Source organism: Pristis pectinata, chromosome 27 (genome assembly GCF_009764475.1).
Source record: "Pristis pectinata isolate sPriPec2 chromosome 27, sPriPec2.1.pri, whole genome shotgun sequence".
Lineage (NCBI taxonomy): Eukaryota > Metazoa > Chordata > Chondrichthyes > Rhinopristiformes > Pristidae > Pristis > Pristis pectinata.
The window spans coordinates 25,145,237-25,170,872 of record NC_067431.1 but is presented as its reverse complement, the minus strand read 5'-3'; the positions used below and the strand labels follow the sequence as shown (position 1 = coordinate 25,170,872).

The 25,636-nt window shown below is 41.2% G+C and overlaps 1 protein-coding gene across 1 annotated transcript in view; it reads right to left on the bottom strand.

Moving 5' to 3' along the window:
* The window catches only part of LOC127583733 (junctional adhesion molecule 3B-like), a 56,996-nt gene that overhangs the window by 30,941 nt on the left and 419 nt on the right, over window positions 1-25,636 (bottom strand). The window lies entirely within an intron of this gene.

The window sequence follows — 25,636 nt, the reverse complement described above, 5'->3', positions numbered from 1 at the left end:
AGTACTGTGGAGGCAAGGTTACCAGAGAGTGATTTTTGTGTACTTTCTGACAAAAGTAACTGATGGACGTCTGTAAATACTGAACCTGTTTGTTATCCACGGACAGGCTGTACTTAAGAGCCAGTCTGAACTTCTTAAACAGAAGATGCAACATAACCGTTAGAAGTGGTGTCTGTCAGTTCAATGATTTTTGTCAAGACAATACAACCACAGAGAGTGAGCACTAAGTTTTTCCAATGCTGCACCAGAGGCCCAGGCAGAAGGAGAAAAAGATTTATTTCCGTAGCATTTCACATCTTCTTGAGGATGTTTTAAAGCACTCTGCAGCCAATTAAGTCACTTAAGTGTAATCACTGTTGTACTACGGGAAACACAGCAGCTAATTTGTGCAAACAGATTCTCTCAAATGATAAATGATAATAGATTTTTTTTCTTTTGAGTAGAGAAGTGGATAAAATAAAGTGTCAGGTGAAGTTGATTTCTTATTCAAAGCACCAGGAAAGCCTAAATGATGGTCAGTTTTGTGAAATTCATTTTAATCCAAATCAAAATAGTATTCATGAAGGATCTCAAAACCCTAACTTGTAGCAAGACTAGACACAAAGCCTCTGTACCTTGAACCTAATTTATTCTAACTAGTACAGGTTAGAACTAATACAAGATTTGATTTTTATCCCTGTCTTTGTCTCCTCCCTCATCTCCCTGAATCATATCTCTTTTCTTCCATCCACCATCCCAATATGACCAGACAAGTTTGGGCAGATCAGCTCAGTCATCTAACCATCATTCATCTGGGAACCTGGGTAGTAAGTAGGCAAGTTACTTGCACAACAGTTCCTCAATAGTTAGAAGGAGCAAGAAGTTTCTCCTATTTTACTTCTCTAACAAATGCTGCTGATTCCAAATATAACATTGCACACAACTATCCAAGGATAATTAACTAAGCATGGATCAGAAATTAATCCAATAAACTCCTAGTCTGTCTGGCTCAGCACTTAAAGAACTTGGGTGAGGGAAAGCTCAACCAAGTTCTACAGTCTCTGACTGTTACATTACATAATGAGAAAAGCCTTGTTTGCCACAGGAGTGCAGGGGACATTTATCATTTTGTTAGGAAAGTGGTAGACACAGACATCAATGTCAGGATTACCACCCACAGAATAGATACAGTCAATGCAGGATAAGTTCAATGATTTAATAACAACCAGAGTCTAATCTGCAAACAACATATTCTACCATTGGCAGATCACCCCAAATCTCATTCACTACATCCCATCACCCACCTACCAACAACCTGTCCTTCAGCACTCAATCCATCAACTAATCAACTTAGTTCATTCACTTCGCGCTGTTACAAGATGCACATCCACAACTCCCAAGCATGCAACCTTTTTGTTTATTCTTCCACATGATGTAGGTTTTGATAGCAAGGCCAGGATTTAATACAATTTCCTAATTATTCTTAAAAGGTGGGTGGGAGGGGGATGGTGAGCCATCTTCTTGAACTGCTGTCGATCTTCCCATAATGTTTTTAGGAATTACAGGATTTGGATCCAGGAATAATGAAGATAGTGCACTACATTACATACATTCCAGTAAAGATGGTGCATGATACAGCAGGGAACAGGTTGTAATGTTCCTGCGTGCCTTTTGCCTTTACCATTCCAGAGATTATTGGTTTGGGATGCGCTGTTAAGAAAGCATTAGTGAGCTGCTGCAATGCATCTTGTGGATGGTGCACACTGCAGTTGTGATGAAGGAAGCAAATGTTAAGGTTGATAGGCTGGATTCGAATCTAGCTGATAGCTTTGCCCTCAAATGCCAAGCTGTTTCGATTCCCTGCTAGAGCTGCATTCGAGGGAAATGGAGAAAATGTTTCTGGGAGTCAAGAGGATCACCTGCTACAGAATACCCTGCCTCTCTCCTGCTGTTGTAGTCACAATATTTCTGTGGATTGCCCCAATAGTCTGGTCAAAGGCAACCCCCATTACAATAATAGCAAGAGATAAGATAAGATAATACAACTGAATGTTAAGACAAGACAGTTAGGTTCTTCTGCTGGAATTTGGTTGCCATCTGATATTTGTGGCATTTATTTACTTGTGATGGAGGCTTCACTGAAGAAGCTGAAGATTGTTGGATCTGGGGAATGACAAAGGAAAATCTTAAATAGCATTGTCCAAGAATTGAGGAGAGAGACCCCCAGTAACTCCTACTGTCTTCCAGTAGCTTTCTCCTTGTTTACCACTATCTTCAAATTTCACTGGAGTTCCTTGATAATCAAAGACAGCCTTGATTTCAAGGTTAGTCCTTCTCACTTCACTCCTCAAATTCTGTTCTCCTGCCTTTGATTAGATCAATGCTGTAATTGAGGTCTGAAGCTGAGTGGTCCAGGGAAAAAACAAAATTGGTAGACAAAGCAGCCAACTGCTCTACATTGGGTTAGAGCTAGAAACAGCAGTAATTACCTGGGTATACAGTATGCTACTCAGAGTCATACAACATTGGCCCAACCAATCCATGCCATACAAGATGCCTCACCTTAGTTCCATCTGCTCACTTTTGGCCCATATCCCTCTAAACCTTTCCTATCTATGTACTTGCCCAAGTGCCTTTTAAATGTCGTTAGTGTACCTGCCTCAACCACTTCCTCTGGCAGTTCATTCCATATATGGAGCACCCTCTGGGTGAAAAGTTGCCCCTCAGGGGGCTATTAAATCTTTACCCTCTCACCCTAAACCTGTGTCCGCTTTCTGCGGGGATCGCTCTCTCCGTGACTCCCTTGTCCACTCTTCCCTCCCCACTGATGACCCTCCAGGCACTTATTCCTACACCTGTCCCTACACCTCCTCCCTTGCCACCATTCAGGGCCCCAGACAGTCCTTCCAGGTGAGGCAGCGCTACACCTGTGAATCCAAAGATGTCATTTATTGCATCTGGTGCTCCCGGTGCTGCCTTCTACATATCAGTGAGACCCAATGCAGATTGGGCAACCACTTCGTTGAACACCTTCACTCCGTCTGCCACAAAAGCAAGGATCTCCCGTTGGCCACCCACTTCAATTCCACATCCCATTCCCATACTGACATGCCTATCCATGGCCTCCTCTACTACCACGTTGAGGCCAGACACAGGTTGGAGGAACACCACCTCATATTCCACCTTGGTAGTCTCCAACCTGACAGCCTCAACATCGATTTCCCTAACTTCTGGTAACCCCTCCCCTCTTCTTTCTCCCTCCTTTCCCCCCACCTTTTGTCTTCCCTCATTCCTGTAGTCCCCTCTTCCCTTCCCCCACCCTCATGATCTGCCCATCTATTCCCCACCTCCTTCCCTTTATTCCATGGTCCACTGCCCTCTCCTACCGGATTCCTTCTTCAGCCCTTTGCCTCTTCTACCTATCACCTCTCAGCTTCTTACATCTCCCCCCTCCCCCACCCACCTACCTACCTTCCCCCTCTCACCTGGACTCACCAATCACCTGCGTGTCCTCCTCCCCCAACCTTCTTATTCTGGCTTTTGCCCTCTTCCTTTCCAGTTCTGATGAAGGGTCTCGACCCGAAGCATTGACTACTTACTTCTCTCCATACATGCTGCCTGACCTGCTGAGTTCCTCCAGCACTTTTTGTGTGTTGCTCCAGGTTCCAGCATCGGCAGAATCTAGTGTCTCCTTTGGTTCTTGATTCCCCAACCTTGGGAAAAGGACTGTGTGCATTCACCCTATGCCCCTCATGATTTTACTTTCCACTATTCAACTACAAAAGTCACATTAACAAAATGTGTTGTAGTAACTCGCTGACACACTCATCTCTCTTGCAGGAGGGTGCAGGAAAGAGATGGAGAAGGGCAAGTGGTTCTGCCAGGGTTGCTGCTCCACAGATTAGGAACCCATTTTGTTCTCCTGGGATGGCAGCAACCCTGCATCTACACCAGTGCCCTGTAAGCCAGCTCAAATTTCAGCAGTCTGCAGCAATACGGTGCAGTCTGAAGCCAGGATCACGAGGCAGGTTGGTTTTCTAAAGCCCAATCTGAATCATGCTGAATATGGCCAATAGTTCCAAAAGTATTCAGCAGTCACAATGAAGCCCAGGACTTAGAGTGACAACTCCCATGTGGAGTCTAGTGGTGGAGACCAGTCTCGCTGGAATCCCTCAGCTCTATACTAGAACAGATTGGAGACCTCATTTATTTTACATCGGGAATCTCAATCTCCAGAAAGGGGAAGGCAAATGAAAGAGGCAGGCACGGTAGTGTAGTGGTTAGCATAACCTTTACAGCACCAGCGACCCGGGTTCAATTCCAGCCACTGTCTGTAAGGAGTTTATACGTTCTCCCCGTGACTGCGTGGGTTTCCTCCGGGTGCTCCAGTTTCCTCCCACGTTCCAAAGACGTACAGATTAGGACGTCATGGGCATGCTAGGTTGGCGCCGGAAGCATGGCGACACTTGTGGGCTGCTCCCAGAACATTCTACGCAAAGATGCATTTTACTGTGTGTTTCGACGTACATGTGACTAATAAAGATACCTTATCTTATTTTGTTTTAATATTTTAATGTTTTTGTTTTTAAGTAGTTTTTAAGGCGGTTGAAGACACTTTAAATAATGGCAGAGCCAAGGGATGGGGAAAGGGAGGTCCAGTATCCCATTTAACATAACTTTCAGCTGAGAGATTATGATAAGAACTGAAAGAGTAGATGTGTACCTCCCTCTCCAGATTGTTGCTGCTCTGAGTATTTCCAACATTCTGTATGGATTTTACATTTTCAGAATCTGCTGTATTTTTGTTTTAGATTGTGGTCGAACATTGGCTGAAGTGGAGACTTGGAAAATGGTAGTCAGAGCTTCAAATCAGCGTGTCACACATTTTTTGCATTCACTCCCTCACCACGTATTGCTTGCAGTTGTTTGCCAAGATGGAGTCCTGCACAATTCACTTCAGGAATGTTTGTGCACATCGGAAATCCATGACTCATGTGACTGCACAGCACCTAAAATAAATCTGCCACATCAGAATCAGGTTTATTATCACTGACATATATGATGAAATTTGTTGTTTTGCAGCAGCCGTTCAGTGCAAGGCAAAGACAAAGATTACTATAAATTACAAAAATAAATAAATAGTGCAAAAGAAGAATAACGAGGCAGCGTTCATGGACTGTTCAGAAATCTGATGGCAGAGGGGAAGAAGCTGTTCCTGAAACATTGAGGGTGGATCTTCAGGCTCCTGTACCTCCTCCCCAATGGTAGTAAAATGAAGAGGGCATGTCCTGGGTGATGAGGGTCCTTAATGATAGATGCCGCCTTCTTGAGGCACTGCCTCTTGAATGTGTCCTCTATGCAGGGGAAGGTTGTGCTCGTGATGGAGCTGGCTGAGTCTACGACCTCTGCAGCCTCTTTCGAACCTGCACATTGGAGCCTCCATACCAAGTGGTGATGCAACCAGTCAGAATGCTCTCCACCGTGCATCTTAGAAATTTGCAAGAGTCTTTGGTCACAGACCAAATCTCCTCAAACTCCTAATGAAGTAGAGCCTCTGGCATGCATTCTTCACGATTACGTCAATGTGTTGGGCCCAGGATAGATCCTCTGAGATGTTGACACCCAGGAACGGGAAGCTGCTCACCCTTTCCAGCACTGACGCCTCAAGGAAGATCAGTGCGTGTTCTCCTGACTTCCTCTTCCCTTCCTGAAGTCCACAATCAATTCCTTGGTCTTGCTGACGTTGAGTGCGAGGTTGTTGTTGCGACACCACTCAACCAGCCAATCTATCTCACTCCTGTACGCCTCCTCATCGCTACCTGAGATTCTGCCAACAATAGTGGTGTCATTGGCAAATTTATAGATGCCATTTAAGCTGTACCTAGCCACACAGTCATGAGTGTAGAGAGTAGAGCAGTTGGCTAAGCACGCATCCTTGAGGTGCACCGGTGTTGATTGTCAGCAAGGAGATGTTACTACTGATCCGCACTGACTGTGTTCTCCCGATGAGGAAGTCGAGGATCCAGTTGCAGAGGGAGGTACAGAGGTCCAGGTTTTGAAGCTTGTTGATTAGTACTGAGGGGATGATGGTATTGAACACAGAATCAATAAAACAGCAACGTGACACATGTTTTGCTGTTGTCTAGGTGCTCCAAAGTTGAGTGGAGAGCCAGTGAGATTGCATCCACTGTAGCCCTGTTGTGGCTGTAGGCAAATTGCAACAGGTCCAGATCCTTGCTCAGGCAGGAGTTAATTCTAGCCATGACCAACCTCTCAAAGCACTTCATTACAGTAGATGTGAATGCTACCGGGCAATAGTCATTGAGGCAGCTCACCCTGCTCTTCTTGGGCACCGGTATGATTGCTGCCCTTTTGGAGCAGGTGGGAACCTCCAACTGCAGTAGTGAGAGGTTCATGGTACCTGAAGTAAACTCACACTGGGTTCTGCATGGCCAAAATAGGCTACCTATACCTTAGATAATGTGCATTGGTGACAAAGATTGGGTTGACTTTTGGAGATAGCTTTAAGAATCAGCTATTTTAGTGAGCTTGAAAGTTTTGAAGATAATTTTCCACTTCTAAATTGATTATATGATGCTATAAAGGCAGAAATAAGGCTCATGACTCCATTGGGTTGAGCATAACATTAATCATTTAAAGTGTCACAACAGTTATGAAGATTATTAAAATTAACTAGTTGCACTTGGTGGAATTATGAATGTCCAATCAGTGAACGGTGAAAGGATTAAAGTTTAATCTCTAAATACAGTCATAAAAATATAGACAGAGTAAATCTGTGATATCAAACCTGCAATGTTACACATAGGCAATCTTGCACATTTAATCTGCTGACATCAGCCTACCACAACATCAGATCAACACACTTAAAGAAAGCACAACAAAACTTCTAATCAATATCTAACTTATGAATTATGCAACATCATTTTTCCTAAAAGAAATGTCACAGATGCTTAATTAGTTTGCATTTATAACCTGTATCAAGAGTAGTATCAAGCCATTACTTAAGAAAAAGCGATCAATATTAATTATTGATCAGAACTAAAATTTAAGTGAATTTCTTTTCAATACAGCTCACTTTATTGTATGTGAATAGTGCATGACAATATCTGCAAATTGAAAAGCCCAGCAGTGTAGAGAAAATTGCATTTGCACTCTACTATAAGAAATAAAACAAAGCATTGCGAAAGAGAACTATTAAATCCTTAAAAACAAAACACCAACCATATTTGTATTGAACTACTCTTGTAAGATGTGAAGTTTCAATACACTCCAGCAATGCCACCAAGAGTGATGCAATTTCAAGCACAATGTTTTGGTGGAAAATTAGAGCTATTTTGCTTTACAAATAAATTGGCTGTTTTTTTAATACCAAGCTCCCTTTGATTCTGGCAGCAGAATTGCTTGCCTCAAAATAACCTTCCTACTTGTGCGTTACAGTTACATCTGGAACATGTCAGAAAGCCAGCTTTCTAATCCTTGGTAATCCTTAAAATCTTCACTTACATCCTAGATTTAAACAAACTGTTGGTAGGAATGGCAACTATAATGTTTATACATTACTTATAATTAACATTTAAAATGGGTTTAACCCAAATCAAGTTCTTTTGCTATTACTTATTCTGTTGTGCAAGCAAATATGTTTATTTCATTCCAATCTCTGGTGATGAGAATCATAATTACTTACTTCTTTTAGAGACTAGATTGTACTCTTTAATATTCACAATATGCATTTTTCTTGCAAGTCATAGCTTTGGAAAGTATTTCCTTAATTAGTAGGATTTTTTTTAATATGACACTGGAAATCTTAGTTAAGGTGAAATTCGCATTAAAATATTCGCAACAGAAAATCTTTAAGTGGCTGCACTGGGAGATATAATGCAAGCAAATTTCTGCATAGATCTGATTGTCCACAATATTCAAATGCCACAGAAATACAAACACTTGAATTTGAAGGAGGAGAAGGCCACCCCATTACTCAGGCCTGCCCTGTCATTCAATGAGATCACGGTAACTTCAACTCCACATTCCCAGTGCCTGGTAATATTTGTCTCCTTTGCTCATCTAGAATCTAGCTCAGCCTTAAAAATATTCAAAGACTCCACCTTCACTGGCCTTTGATGAAGAGAATTCTAAAGACTCAGGATAAAACAATTGTTTCATCCCTGCCTTAAATAGGCTACCCATTATTTTTAAAGTGGCCGCCAGTTCGAGATTCTCCCACAAGATGAAACATCCTATTCACATCCATCTTGTCAAGAGCTCTCACTTGTTTAAACTCCAACAGATACAAATCCAGCCTGGCCAACCCAACCTCATGAGACAACCTGCCCATGCCAGGTATCAGTCTACTCAACCTCCTTTGAACTACTTCCGATGCGCTTACATCCTTCTTTAAATAGACCAACATTATTCATACTCCAGATGCAATTTCACCAATGCTCTACGTAACTGAAACTTAACGTCCCTACTTTTGCATTCAATTCCCCTTGCAATAAATAATAACATTCCATTAGCTTTTCTAATTACTTGCAGAACTTACATACTAGCTTTTTGTGAATCATGCACTCACACCTTTTGCTTCTCAGCGCTGCAATCTCTTATCAGTTATAGTGTTTCGTTTCATTTTTCCCACCAAACAGCAATTTCAGATTTTCTCATGTTACATTCCTTTTACCAAAACTTTATCCACTCAACTTAACTTATTCACTTAACTTATCTATATCCTTTTATAACTTCCCTATTTCTTCTTCACAATTTACGATCCTATCTATTTTTGCATCATCACTTTAGCAACGATACCTTTAGTCCCTCACTTACAGAAAATGTAAAAAGTTGAGAGACCAGCGCTGATCCCCATGGCACGCCAATTGTTACACAAGAAATTCTACAGATGCTGGAATCTGGAGCAATACACAAAAAGTGCTGGAGGAACTCAGCAGGTCAGGCAGCATCCATGGAGGGAAATAAACAGTCGATGTTTCAGGCCAAGACCCTTCATCAGGAAAGGAAGAGGGCAGAAGCCAGAATAAGAAGGTGGGAGGGAGGGAGAGGAGCACACGCAAGCAGGGGACAGGTGAGTTCGGGTGATAGGTGAGTCCAGGTGAGGGGGGATGGTAGGTGGGTGGGTGGGGGATATGGGGAGAAGGTGTAATAAGCTGAGAGGTGATCGATAGAAGAGGCCGAGGGCTGAAGAAGATGGAATCTGGTCGGAGAGGGCAGTGGACCATGGAATAAAGGATGGGGGAGGGGAGGGGAGGAGATGGGAAGGTCAACAAGGCAGGGGAAGGGCGCCATAGGAATAAGGGAAGACAAAGGAGTGGGGGGGGGGGAGAAGAAAAAGAAGGGGTGGGGTTACTGGTAGAGAAATCGATGTTAAGGCCATCGGGTTGGAGACTCCCAAGGCGGAATATGAGGTGTCGTTCCTCCAACCTGCACCTGGCCTCAATGTGGCTGTAGAGGAAGGCATGGATAGACATGTCAGTATGGGAATGGGATGTGGAATTGAAGTGGGTGGCCACCAGGAGGTCCTGGCTGTTGCAGCGGACAGAGCGAAGGTGCTCAATGAAGCAGTCACCTGCAACGGGATCCTACCACCAGGCACAACTTCCCCTCACCCCCTCTCTCCGCTTTCCAAAGGGACTGCTCTCTCTGCGATTCCCTTGTCCACTCGTCCCTCCCCACTGATAACCACCACCACCCCCCCCACCCCCCGGCACTTATGCCTGCAACCGCACCAATTGCTACACCTGTCCCTACACCTCCTCCCTCACCACCATTCAGGGTCCCAAACAATCCTTCCAGGTGAGGCAGTGCTTCACCTGCAAGTCCGAGGGTGTCATATATTGCATCTGGTGCTCCCAGTGCGGCCTCCTGTACATCAGTGAGACCCGACACAGATCGGGTGAGCGCTTCACTGAGCAACTTCACTTCTTATTCCTATGGCTCCCTTCCCCTGCCTTGACGACCTGCCCATCTCCTCTCCTCCCCCACCCTTTATTCCATGGTCCACTGCCCTCTCCTACCAGATTCCTCCTTCTTCAGCCCTTGGCCTCTTCTACCTATCACCTCTCAGCTTATTACATCTTCTCCCCTTCCCCCACCCACCTGAACTCACCTATCACCTCCCTGCGTGTACTCCTCCTCCCCCTACCTTCTTATTCTGGCTTCTACCCTCTTCCTTTCCAGTCCAGATGAAGGGTCTCAGCCCGAAACGTCGACTGTTTATTTCCCTCCACGGATGCTGCCTGACCTGCTGAGTTCCTCCAGCACTTTGTGTGTATTACGCCAATTGTTACATTTGCCGATCAGAAAAAGATCCATTAATGGCTTCCATCTGTTTCCTGTTAGCCAGCCAATCTTCCATTCATGCCAATACTTTTAACTCCTGGAGCTGAGAGAGAGAGTAGCTCTAACTGAGCTAACACCACCCTCAAGTTAAAAAGGTAACTAACCTTTAGTTTCCTTCTTTTTGTCTCCCTACCTTATTGAATAAAGGAATTATATTTGCCACTTTCTAATCAAATGAAATCTTGTCTAATTCTCAGGAATTTTGGAAAATTAAAACCAATGCATCAGCTATTTCACTGGCCATTTCTTTTAAGAGTCTAGGGTGAAGTACACCAGGACCCAGGGACTTGTTAGCTCGAACAGTTGCTCAGTACCACCCCTCGTAATTGTAACTTTCCATTGCTATTCCTTCTCTTCTAGTTCCGACTTAACAGCTACTTCTGGGATGTTACATGTTTATTCTGTGGGGAAGATACCTTTGTTTCCATTGTTAATTCCACAGACTCACTTACTCAAAGACCAAAGCTTACTTTGTTATAAGACTATAGTCCAAGTGCCGGTAAAAGCGATTAGCATGGATAGGTACTTGATGATCAGCTGAAGGAACTGTTTCTATGACGTACAATTTAATGACTTTTCTTTTTAAATGTCCATAGAAACACTATTTTTACCTTTCTCACTAGTTTTGTCTAATATTCGTTTCCTCCTTATTAAATCTTTTGTCATTTTTTTTGTTTTTATATTCTGTACAATCTTCTGACCAGCTACCTGAATTTGTGAAATTACATTTGTTCAAGGGAGACATGCAGAGCAAACTTTATTACTCAGAGAGTGCTGGGTGCCTGGAATGTGCTGCCAGGGCTGGTAGTGGAGGCAGATGCAACAGAGGCATTTAAGAGGCTCTTAGATAGGCACATGGATGGATACGGACATTGTGTAGGCAGAAGGGATTAATTTAGTTAGGCACTTAATTACTAGTTTAATTAGTTCGGCACAATATAGTGGGTTAAAAGGCCTGTTCTCATACTGTACAGTTATGTTCTATATGCTTTTTCTTCAAGAGTAATAATGTAATTAACTTTCTTAAAATTATTTCTTATCTCCACCCAAACCACAAGCATCCGGTTTTGCTGAACTCAAGTCATTCCTCTCAATTGTACCAAAATTATTATTAATTAACATGCCACTCCTCTTATTGTTAGTTTTCTACACTTTCTAAACAGATTGCACCTTTCAATATCCAGGTCCGGAACTACAGCATCCTGCTCCCATATCTCCATAATGACCATCAGGTCACACTTATTAAAACCAAAACTTTGAAACTTTATTCAAAGCACAGTAACAGGCCCTTCCGGCCCAACGAGTCCACGCCACCCATTTAAACCCATGGTAACCTCCCCGTACATCTTTGGAATGTGGCAGGAAACCAGAGCACCCAGAGGAGACCCATGCAGACACGGGAAGAACGTACCAACTCCTTACAGACAGCGACGGGAACTGAACCTCAATCGCTGGCACTGTAATAGCACTGCACTAACCATTACGCCTCCGTGCTGCCCTAATGCTATTAGTTTTGAATGCTACATACATCCAGATACTGAACTTTTAGCTTTGTCCTTTTATTATCTTTGTAACTTCTAGCCTCAATAGATTACTTACTCTTAGATTTGTACTCCTTATTCTTTCCTGTCACAGTGATTTTCTAATCTCCCAAATTAGTACCTTACCTCTACTGTTCGATTGACTACATCATAGCAACCTTCATCCTTATGCCCCACCACTTAATTTAAAATCCTTTCTATTGCCTTAGTCATGCCAGTAAAGTGATAGAAAAGGAAAGTTTAAACTCCTAAGTGATGCTGTAAATCTGAAAAACAGGAAATGCTGGGGATACTCAGCAGGTCAAGGACCATCTGAGAGAACCAGGAGTTACCATTTCAGCTCATTGACCTGAAATGTTAACACTATTTCTCACTCCACAGATATCGTCAGACCTGTTGGGAATAATTGGTTTATTATTGTCACATGTACCAAGGTATAGTGAAAAAACTTTGTTTTGCATGCCATCCTTACAGAATATTTCATCACATCAGTGCAATGAGGTAGTACAAGGGAAAACAATAACAGAATGCAGAATAAAGTGTTACAGTTACAGAGAAAGTGCAGTGCAGGCAGACGACAAGGTAGATTGTGAGGTCAAGAGTCCATCTTATCATACTAGCGGACCGTTCAATAATCTTATAATAGCTGTCCTTGAGCCTGGTGGTGTGCGTGTTCAGGCTTTTGTACCTTCTGCCCGATAGGAGGGGGGAGAATATCCAGGGTGGGTGGGGTCTTTGATTATGTTGGCCGCTTTATTGAGGCAGTGAGAAGTGTAGACAGAGTCCACGGAGAGGAGGCTGGTTTCCGTGATGTGCTGAGCTATGTCCACAACTCTCTGCAGTTTCTTGCGGTCTCAGGCAGAGCACTTGCCATACCAAGCTGTAATGCATCCAGATACGATGCTTTCTATGGTGCATCTGTAAAAATTGGTGAGGGTCAAAGGGCACATGCCAAATAGCCTGCCCTTGTCCAACCACATAGATGCCAAATGGCTTCTATGTAGTTGGACAAAGGCAGCCTATTGGTGATGTTCGCTCCTAGTACAGCAAAGCAACAAGCCCTTCAGCCCACGATGTTGTCCATACTAATTAAGCTAATGACACCTAATCCCTTCTGGGTATTCCCAGCAGTCTCTGTTTTTATTTTGGTTTAAATTTCTAATTTGGCAATTATCTTTTACAAAGAAATTACCTCCCCAAAGTAAAAGCCAAATCAATCAAATAAACTAAATATTGTGTACAATGAGATTATCTGGACAATACAGTAATTGTACCTAAATAAACCAGTTTTCTATGCATTACTGCAGTTGGTCTGGGCTGAGATGGTTTGCCTGGTTTACCTGATTGCATCCGCTGGTAGTGAAATACACTACTATATGCTTACTGGTGTCCCTCAATCCTTCCTCATTCTTTCTCTGTATAATTCTGCAAAAAACTGGAAGAAGGCACAAGAGGCCAAATTAACTACATCTGCTTCTATTTCTTATACTTTTGCAAGCAGAAAGGTCACTCCAACTTCCATCCCTTGGGCACTCTATTTAATAGTTGCCTCCACCCAATCATTTTAATAAGAGCCCACAGTTTCCTTCCTGCCACTTCCTTCCCCACGTACAATTCAGATGTTCAACTTCTGTGGCTGCCTTTTCTTAAAAACCTTCCCGTCATTAATACAAAAGGATGGAAAACTACTGTATAAGCTGCATGCTTTTGAAATTGATATCATGGCCTCTACTGTGACAAAATCTATAGCTCGGTTATTGAAAAGGAAAATAGCTCAAGTTACATCATGATTTCTACAAGTTTACTTGCGTTATTACATCATCGAAATATCAGCATCACAGTGTCTGCCTTTATGTATAAACAGGCAATCTTTAAATTTGTTCTAATTAACATAATGGAAAAATTATCACTACAAGACCACTGGAGCCAGTCTCCTTTGTTTAAATTGTAGATTCTATGATGGTTTTCTTCCTTGTCAACAGAAATCATTGACTTATTTATTGACTTATTTTGTTAGCAGTTTAAAAATCTTAGCAAGCAAAGATAAATGCCAGCAAACCCAAGAAATGGGTTCTTTAGAGCTCCTAAACCCATCCCAAATCAGCAGTAAACAAATTCCAAAATAGTTTTACTTTATCTTGGATATTTGATTGAATTGTACGAGCTAAAGCCAATGGTTCTGACGGGAAACAAAAACAATCAGCTGCTCCCGAGTAAATAAGTCCAGGATAAACTGAGCGACAGATGCTCGTACATCTGTCACTCCATTCCACCGGTGGACATGATGTGGAGCTCAACAGCAGTGCCTGAATATGCTGGGGAAACCACTTTGGTGAACCTATGTCAAGCAGACCAGGCTTAAGATTGGAACATCTTACACTTGAATGGGAAATTCTGACCTAGAAATGGGAAAAAGTAGTATTTCACATTTTATGTCCATATATTAATTTTTAAGGTATTTTTACCTGTTCTCACCATCCCAATGTTTCTTTCTTAATATTTAATAAAGGAGATTTAAAAATGGTTTAAAAGCGTTTCCAAGCTTTGACTGGACGGCAAGCTCCCCTCTCAGCTTTGTCTCCTATTAGAGTCCTTCAGGATATTCCGGACACAAGGCATCAAGAGTACATCTTCCAAAGTGGAGTCACCAATCCAAGAGGCAAACAGTCAGCTTATCTGGCGCATGTACACAAGAGTAGGCCTGGGTCTCAGGCAAGGAATTGTATCAAGCTTGATTTCACAATGCATAGGTTACTATAATTTTCCATCCTGAATACTTCCAAGAAAATACTTGGACATGTTAAGTATTCTGTTCTCCTCTATTTCATGTCTCTTTATAATGGTCTAATGTTCTAAAATCTCCTGAAACACATTTTTATATTAAAAGGATGCCTTTATCATTTTCAGGCTCTATTTTTATTCTCTGACCAAATGGTTCTCATCTTAATTTCCTTCATTACTTTTTAAATCAATTTTCCTTATCCTTTTCATTTACCAAATGAGTACTGAAACTAGCCATTTCACTAGCTCTTCCACGAGCTGGGAGAACTTGCCTCATCAAGTCCAGTCTATTTAATTTCACTAAATAATCACCAACACACAAACACCACCGTCATAATCTGCATTTTCCACACCAGATTTATAAAATTCTCATCATTATCAGACATTTGTAATTGCTCCAGTCCAGTCTTTAACACTCACCTTAAGCATGGGTCCATTTCCCAGATCTCTCTCAGTCTCAGTTTTGACAAAGACCCATGTGAATTACTAAACCAATTCATCAGCACTAATTTTAAATAAATGAGATAGTTTTGATAAGAACCACAATTATAATTCTCCCTTTTGCGATTCTGAAGGCCAGGCACGTTTCTCGGATACAGTAACAACAGTATTAAAAAAACTCATTCTAATCAATTTCTCCATATAATAATAGCTTGGGACTTTAATGAATGTGGAGATAAAGAACTATCTTTCTCTCTGAAAAGGACTGCGACGTTCTATCCCCAGTAGGGCCCAGTTCCGTAACGTTAGTTCCCTTCCTTTGTTCATTGAAGGATGTCCAGTTGGCTATCAGCCCTCAACATAAAATATAAATTAATCTGTACTTTTTCTGCCTATTCATGCCCTATCCATATGGAGGAATTTTAAAAATGCTGACTTTTCAAATTTATATTTTATGTCAATTAAACATGATTTAATCAAATCCTGATGCATTTTAACACATCAAGGATAGAAGCATGCTATTTTCTTTCCTAGCTATGATTACCTATTTAGTAGCAGAAGCTTCATAGGACCCCAATGTCCACTAAAACTCAAAAGGAAACGGAATGAATACATTTCACCTGGATTGTTATCTCTCATCTATTCCTACAGAGGCACACATTACTTGTACAATTTTGTTTGAACTGACTTCATTTACCACTTACACGGAAAATGCTGGAATTACTCAGCAGGTCAGACCACATCCATGGGAAGGGAAGCAGAGTAAATGTATGAGGTCGGAGACCAGAATGGTTCTCCAACCTGAAACATTGACTCTGCTTTTGTTCCCACAGATGCAGTCTGACCTGCTGAGTACTTCCTGCGTTGTCTGTTTTTGTTTTATATTTCCTGCATGTACCTTTTATTTCATTTTCATTCCCACTTTCTTTAATAAAATTACAGTATTTACAAATCTAAATGTATAGAATTATGTTTACTATAATTTAGAAGTGTGCAACTTGCAAAGGATTGACATACTATTTTCCAAAGTTGCAAAACACAAACTTTACATCGGTTAAGTTGATCAAGAGGAAGAGCACATGAATTCAGATCCATCTAGTCATGCTCAGCAAATAGGCATTTGACAGGCTTGAAAGGATGCTTACATCAGGACAATGGGATGCAAAACAAAAACAGCTTCAGCATTAGACAATCTGACGTACAAAATGCAGGATCAGATTCTGTATATCAATCATGAATTAATTTTTGGCTGAGACAGACTCCCTATTATCCTTTCTACAAAGCCAGGATATAGCCTGTACAGGAACTGCTGGGATGTTGCAGCTGTGCTGATTGTGCACAAGTTTAAAGAGATTCACACCAAATACAATGGGACTTGTTTTGATTATTAAGTCTTGGCTGCATTTGGAAACAAACTAAAAATAATTTAAAAACAAATGACTCAAGAGTAACTGCGACATGATTTGTGAGTTTCTTAGTTGTGCCCCCACCCTAAAACTGATTGTAAATGCCAAACACAAAATTGATTCCTGAAATGGAGGAAATTGACCTACAAGGAGAAATTAAACAGGGTGGGCCTGTTCTCTCAGACTCGAGTGTACACGAAATGATCTCATTGAAACATACAAATTCTTAAGGGATTTGACAGTGTGGATGCAGGGACGGGAAACTATACCTCATACACCTGTGCTCTTTCCCACTACTGACAAAAGATCTTCTACCTCAAATATTTACTCTTTCTCCCTTCATAGATGCTGTCTGACTTACTGAATGTTTCCAGTATTTTCTGCAGTCTGCAGGTTTTTTTTTCATTCACTGAAATGGTTTTTGAATAATAGGAAAATCTAAGGTTCTGGGGAACAAGCAGGAAAATAAAGCTGAGACCAAGACCATTTCCTGCTCCTCTTTCCTATAGTTGTATCATCCTGTATAGGCAGTCCCCAGGGTATGTAATGGTTCTGTTCCTGAGAAATGTCCATAAACCCATTTTTCTGCAAGTTAAAAACAATTTCAAAGAGGGTCGATTTAAACATGAACATTTATTTATTTATTCTCTTCCCCTGTGTAGTTACAATGGTACAGAATCAGAATGTCCAACATCCAATAGCAAGTTCCGATACCCTTAAAGCATCTAACAAATGTTACATTGTTTGATAAAGTATTTTATAAGTGTTAATTGAAGAATTTGCCTTGTCAGTTTCCAAAGTAAATCTCTTAAGTGGCAAGCCTCCTTGAACCTGCAGCTGCATTCTTAAAGACAATGGTGTCTGTTTAATTACTGCAGGGAGGTTACATGTAAACAGTTTTTTCTTTAAAAAGTCCGATTTCTTTTTAATTAACTAGCTACTGCTCCTTTTCATAACTCCTGAAGATGTTTGCATTTCTGTAACTAACCTTCCTGTCTTGAAAAATGCTTTAAAAATTTGTGGGAGAATTTGCGTATGGTTGTTTTCATCCGTAACCCGGGCACCTCTTGTATATAAAATCTTACACTTATTACTCTCCATACACCGAAGACTAAAATCTTGGTAATTATTTCTTCACCAAGAAAATCTGTAATGTAAATAAAATTATCAAAGCTCTGAGTCTCATGCATTGCAGCTAAATTAATGACTAAATCTTAATTTTGATGGCACCAATTTTAGTTAATTCATCAGAAATCAAAGTGGTTTAGTATCTGATTCCAAATGGACTACAACAATTTGCAATGTAAGAGTTTCCTTAACATTGCAAATTGTTTTCCTTTTCAATACCAAATATTTCTTTCCTACTCACAAATACCTACGGCTGGGAATTCATTCCCCTCTTAAAATTATACACTAAGCTGGCACTGCAAGGAGGACCTGTACTCATTACTCTGGTCTCAATGAAACACATTTTAGAACCAAAGATCATGAGAATAGAAGGGGTACACCATTTTGCCTCTTATGTTATTCAATAAGATTATGGTGGATATTTTATTTCAGCACCACTTTCCTGCATTGGAATCATACCCCTTAATTCCCTTAGAATTTTGCACATTTCAGTGAGCTCACTCCTTACCTCAAGAGAATACAGCCTTAGTCTGCTCAATCTCCTCATACACGAGGAAACCATAATCCCTGGAATAAATCTGGTGAACCTTCACCACACTCTGAACATCACAAGCATATCCTTCCTTAGATAGGAAGACTCGACCGGTGCACAATGTTCCAGATGCTGTCTTACCAGGGCTCTATACATTGGAGCTAGACACCTCTACTCTTGTACTCCAGTCTTCCTGGAATAAAGCCAGTGAATTAAGCATCTTACTAATTGCTTGCTGAACCTTGCTAGCTTTCAGTGATTCATGTACCAGGACGCCACATCCATCCAAGTACAAATGCCTTTCAATCTCTCACCACTTAAAAAATACTCTGCTTTTCTAATTTTTTACTGATGTGGATGACCTCATTTTTTCCACATTACATTCCATCTGCCTTGTCCATTCTGTTAGGTTGTCTCAATCCTGGAAGTCTCTCCGCAGCCTCTTCATGCAGCAATAAAGCATATAGGACACTGATTTCACTGTTAGCACTCATTAACGCCCAAGAGCCTGAATGAGCAATTATGCAACATCATTACTCCAGCTCTAACCAGGCAAATGAGCTACACTTCCTTAACATACTGGTCCCTTACCCTCTAGAATACATTGCTTTTTGGAAAGTACATTTGGGGGTGGGGGGGGGGGGGGGGAGTGATGGTGGTATGGTAGAAATAAAAAATTTGAGCAAGACCCCTTCTTCCCCTTCTGAAATGTCCTCTTGCAAAGCTACTTTGTCTCTGGATTTTTTTCTTTTCCCATTTGTTCTCCAAACCCAACTGGATTACTCTTGAGGCAACCATGACAAAGAGATGAAGGCAATGCTGACCACTGACTGGACACTTGAAAATACTTGTTGCAGCATTCGTTTGCCCCCCCCCCCCCCCCAAAAAGCTGATGTAAAAGGCACGTTGCCACTGTTAAAAGCTGCTTTTCTGCAAACAACCCATGCCATCTTTGTTATGAGTGTTTGCAGCAATCTGTTGGCTTTCTGGTCACCAATGATAGTAGCTTTTCAATTCCAGGTAATTAATAATTCGTGCAATAGCATCATACAGCGACCTTGCATCTTATTGTCTGCCTGCATTGAACTCTCTCTGTAGCTGTGACACTTTATTCTGCGTTCTGTTTTGTTTTACCTTGTACTACCTCAATACACTGTGTAATGAATTAATCTGTATGAACAGTATGCAAGACAAGTTTTTCCACTGTACCTCAGTACATGTGATAATAATGAACCAATTCCAAAATAAGCCCTTCTGCCTATCGTTCACACCAACCACCCAGCGGACATTTACAGCAATCCAATTTTATTCTCCCTACATTCCTATCAACTGCCCCAGTCACAGGGAGAACATGCAAACTCCAGACAGTAGGCATCGGAGATCAGGATTCAACTCAGGTTGCTGGAGCCAAGGCAGTATCTCCACCTGCTGCATCACCTTGATTGAAACACAATAACTGCCACAATGGGCTAAGAACACTTCAGTTCTTTAATCTAGTACATTAAAAACTGCTTCTATGTCTCGCTGATATGTTACAATCCAAAACATGATTTATCTCTTTTCTTTGAAAATGTGAATAAAATGAGTGGAACATTTGCTTTCATCGGTGAATTTTTACTGCTTGGATCTACAAGTAGGCGTTTTTTGTACTCATCTAGTTGTGTTCTTGCTTTCCTACAAGCTATTATTGTTCAAAATTAAAAAAAGTTGTTTGTTGAGGAATTAGCAGCATGATCACTGCGTTGTTCCGGGAACAAAGACTACTTTGTTCATTTAGATGCTGTCATATAACTAGTGTCTAATATACACAAGCTGTGCATGGATCTCACAACATTCTCTTTCTGAAGAAAATATTTTCCAGGGACAAAGATATCTATGTACAACATCAAATTGCAAAGTAACAGCGCCCAAGTGCATAATTTTAATCCTTCCAGGTTGCTGCTCACCATCCCAAATAGAAAGAAATAATCTTGTTTTCAGTCATTCTGATGCACTGGTTGCAAATTGCACAAAATTACAAATGAACACTTTCCAGGAATTCCAATATCACATTAAATTTTAAGTGCACTCACTTAGTACACTTTTAATATTAACTGCTTTAATCAGGATTATTGCGATTCTGTAGGATAGAATTACAAAATAACTATAATAGGAATCAAATCTACTTTTTAGCTGAAGTATTTTTGGTCTACCTGCATGACCTCTTATTTGCAGTGTTCCATTAATTATGTCAATACAGAAGATGCCAAGGTAAAGTGTCAGAGGTTCCACTTTCTGACTGCACCCTTACACTTGATTCACTCCAAAATCTGATATTTTCTGTTGGCAAGTCTTGAATAAATTAGCATTGCCAGTGTAGATGACTTAGAACTACTAAAGTAATTCTGTAGGCACGTATGACTTTTCTTATTGTAGTTTTTGAAAACTAATGTTCACATAAAGGGAACTTATTGAAAAAAAGATATTTATTAGTCACATGTACATCGAAACACATAGTGAAATATGCCTTTTTGCATTGCTAAGAATGTGCTGGGGGGCAGCCCGCAAGTGTTGCCACGCTTCCGGTGCCAACACAGCATGCCCACAACTTCCTAACCCGTACGTCTTTGGAATGTGGGAGGAAACCAGCGCACCCAGAGGAAACCCACGCAGACACAGGGAGAACGTACAAATTCCTTACAGGCAGCAGCAGGAATTGAACCCAGGTCGCTAGCGCTGTAATAGCATTACGCTAACCGCTATGCTACCATGCTGCCAACATTTAAATGGTCAACATTACTTTACAACAGCAAAGAATTAGTATTTCACACAAGTAAATGTCACCATTGAATTATTTTGTTCACAAGAACATAAGAAAATAGGAGTAGGAGTGGGCCATTCGGACCCCGAAGCCTGTCCCATCATTCACGATGATCATGGCTGATTTGTTCCAGGCTCCATGTCCTCTTCTGTGCCAGTTCCCCAAAGCAGTCACTTCCCTGATTTTTAAATATATTTACTTCCTACTTAAATATCCCCAGTGATCCAGCCTCCACAACCTTCCAGGGTAAAGAATTCCAGAGATTTATCACTCTCTACGAAAAGAAGTTCCAACACATCACATCTTTAAATGAACACCCCCTAACAGTGAATGAGAAACACCCTTCAGCCGGGGCCCCACCAAGAATTTCCTGCATACACTTTTCAGCAAATAAGGCACTAGTGCCATGCAGCTGAATCTGTTCACGTACCAATCAGCAAAAGAACTGTCTGTGTTTGAAGATCTCAAAATATCATCAATTCCATGAAGAACAAGTTACACTACATCTTTTATCAGTGTTTTTTTAAAACTCCAATCACTACAGTTTACTAACAGAAGATAAGGTTAATTTCCTGCAACTGTGATGAAATTGAGGGTGTTTGGGAACTGCTTGCGAGTTTTCTACTTCCCTGCCTTTATGGCTGATAGTTTGAATTCCATTACCACGGGTAGCTCAATCTCTTATGTAGGCAAGTATATCAAAATATAGTTTACCAAAAAAGGTCAATGGCCACAAGAGTTAACAACTTATAACATGGCACCTGATTAACACAGGGGGTCTACAATATTGTCGTCATCACTGAGATGTGGCTAAAGGGTAAGCAGGACTGGCAACTCCATATCCCAGGTTATAGAATTTTCAGATGAGACAGAGGGGGAGTAAAGGGGGAGGAGGTATTGCACTGTTAGTCAAAGACTGCATTACTTCAGTCTTGAAGGAGGATATCATAGAAGGCTCCTCAAATGAGGCCAGATGATAGAGATTAGAAACAAAAAGGGTACCTTCCCTTTGCTGGGAGTGTATTACAGACTTCCCGAGAGTTAACAAGTGAAAGAAGAACAGACATGTCGGCAGATATCAGAGAAATGCAACAAAAATAGGGTTACTATACTGGGAGATTTCAATTTCCCAAATATCAACTCAGATTGCCTTGACGTGAAAAGCTCATGGGGGCAGAATTATCAAGGTGTGTCCAGGAGAGCTTTTGATGCAGTATGTAGATAGACTAATGAGGGAAGGAGCATTACTGGGCTTATCTGGGGAATGTAGCTGGTCAAGTGGAGGGAATGTCAGCGGGGGATTATTTGAGATAGTGACCATTATTCTGTATATTTTAAAGTGATTATGGAAAAGGATAGGGATGGTACAGTAACTAAGATCTTAATTTGGGGATGGCCAATTTCACTCACATAGGGGAGGATCTGGCAAAGGTAGACTGGGAGCATCTTCTTGCAGGAAGTCTACATCTATGTGGTGGGAGGCATTCAAAGGAGAAATAGCACAAGTTCAGGGCCAACATGTTCCTGTAAGAGCAAATGCCAGGGGTAACAAGTGTAGGGAACCCTGGATGTCAAGGATGTGACAAGTCAAGGGAACTAACGATGAGGAATGCCCGTCAAGAGTACAGGTAGTGCAGGGAAGCACTTAAAAAGAAAATTAGGAAGGCTAAGAGGAGTCACAGAAAATCACTGGCAGACAGGATTAAGGCAAATCTGAAGGCATTCTATAGGTATATTAATGGCAAAAGAATAACCAGGGAAAAATTTTTTCCCATTAGGAACAACATGAGCAATGTGCGTGTGGAATCAGAAGGTATAGATGAGGTCCTAAATGAATACTTTTCATCAGTATTCACAAAGGAAACAGACTTTGTAGTTGGAATTCAGTGAAGGGGTAGGCAAAAGTCTCATGCGGGTCTCCATAAATAAACGGGAGGTACTTCACGCCTTAGCAGGCTTAAAGGTGGATTAATACCCAGAACCAGATGGGATTTATCCCAGGCTGCTACGGAAGGCAAGGGAAAAAAAGAGTGCTGGGGCTCTGGCTGAGATTTTTAAATCTTCACAAGACACAAGTGAGGTACCAGATGACTGGAGGACAGCAAACATGGTCCCCTTTTTCAAGAAAGATAGTAGGGAAAAGGTTGGTAACTATACACCCATAAGCCTAACGTCAGTGGTAGGAAAGAATTCTGAGGGATAGGATTAATGATCGCTTGGAACGCCAAGGACTAATCAGAGATTAGTCAAGGGCATATTCTCTTTGACCAATTTGATTGAATTCTTTGAAGTGGTAACAAAGTGTATTGCTGAGGACAGAGCAGTAGATATGACTTACAAGAACTTTAGAAAGGCCATTGACAAGGTCCCACATAGGAGACTGATTCAAAAGGTTAGAACCCATGGGATCCAGAGCAAGTTGGCAAACAGGATCCAAACCTAGCTTGGCAACAGAAGACAGAGGGTGATAGTAGAGGATTGTATTTGCGATTGGATGCCTATAACTAGGGGCATCCCACAAGGATTGGTGCATGGACCCTTGCTGTTTGTAATATACATCAATGACTTGGGAGGTATGATCTGCAAGTTCATGGATGACTGGGTTTGGCAGAGTTGTGGATATCATAGAAGGTAGTCTTAGGCTGCAGAGAAATATGGATGTGTTGGTGAAATGGGCTGAGAAGAGGCAGATGGAATTTAATCCAAACAAATGTGGGGTGATGTAGTTAGAGGCTAGGACATACACCATGAGTGGTAGGTCCTAGGGAGTATTGAGGAACAAAGGGACTTTGGTGTACAAGCCCACAGATCCTTGAAGGTAGCAATGCAGGTTATGAAGGCATACTGGCCTTCAGAAGTCAGGGTATTGAATACAGTAGTAGGAAGTTATGCTCCAACCTTATAAAACTTTGGTCAGACCTTGGCTGGAGTACTGTGTGCAATTCGGATAAGCATACTATAGGAAGGATGTGATAATACTGAAGAGGATGCAGAGGAAATTCACCAGGATGTTGCCTAGAATGGAGCAGTTCAATTACGAGAAGAAACTGGAGAAGCTAGTCTATTCTTCCTGGAGCGGAAGTGGTTACGAGGGACATAATTGAGGTATATATAATTATGAGGGGTTTAGATAGGGGGAAAAGTTTCCTACAGTCTACCCTATCAGAAATAGATAAAACTAGAGGACATAGATTTAGGGCAAGAGGGAAGAGATTCAGAAGGGATATGAGGGACATCTTTTTCACCCAGAGAGTGGTAAATACTTGGAATGCCCAAGAGATCGTTGAAGCTGGGTCGCTGATAGCAGTTAAGTATCACTTGAATCCCTTAGTCATAGACGGCTATGGACCAAGTGCTGGGAGATGGGATTAATACCAGTCAGCATGGACAAGTTGGGTCGAATGGCCTTTTTCCATGCTGTTCAATTCTATGATGCAGACTGCTTGTTGGCAACACCAACCAAGTAATTCACATCTGTTTTATTAATTTTGCAACATCTATGACCATCCACTATCAAGTGTTACTGTTCAAATGTAAATTCGCAGGTTACAAGAATAATAACGTGATCAGTTCTGATTAGAGGTCAGACATACCATTTCAGATCAGCTTCTCCCTCCACAAGTGCAGCTTGACCTGCTGAGTATCCCCCCCATTTTCTGTTTTTACTCTGGACTTCACACTTTTTAAATGTGAATCAATGCCTTAATAGACACATCAGCAGAAATAAAAGAGAATATCTGAAAGCTATGTTTGCTAATTTTGCTATTGGTGTTAAGTAATTTTGGTTGCATACAGACATTTAAAAGAGTACATTTAAAACAAGAACCTCATCTGACTCTGAAGCAAATGGCAGCTGAGATCAAATTGAAACAGTGGATCTCTATCAATGTATAAACAGTAGAGTTAAAAAGGGGTAGAGAAAATGCAGAGGAGACACAAAACAGGAAACACATGAAAGCGAGTTTGCAAGGAAAGATTAGTACACTATAAATATTTAAGAATTAAAGCACAAAGGAAGGGCGGTATCCCTTTTGCTGCTGCAAGATTCCAAGTTCCCGATGGTTAACATCCCACTTGTTAATTTTATATCTTTGAATCCGAATTCAATGCAGCATAAAATTTGATTGCAATACACTCATGTTTCACTAATATGGACAATTCATAAAAACACTGGAAGATTAAATGTGAATACCAGAGATCCACCTCATTTAAATTAATTTGAATTCAGACATTTTCAGCTCTCTTCTAGACAGCGCAAATGACCACCACATCAAAGAATTCCCCAGCAGACACAGCCATTTAAGATTCTACGCTAAATTCCATGCACCTCAGCAAACATTCAAACTCCTCGTACAATGACCTTCTTCTACAAAGCACAACACACTGCACACAGTCTACTGTCATACTTCCAGCAAACGTTAACCCAGTTCAAATAGTTGCTAACTACATGTGATTCTATCCAACACGAGATAGAATCAGTGTCAAGCAGTGAATAACAAGGAAGCCCAGAGGATAAATTCATTTTAATGACAACACCAACCAGCTTGCATCCAGATGCATATCCAAGAACGATTAGGCTATGCCACACACCTGGGATGCCAGTATAACCATTCCAACATTTCACCAGCAGTTAATCCTTTTCCAGAGCAACCACTTCACC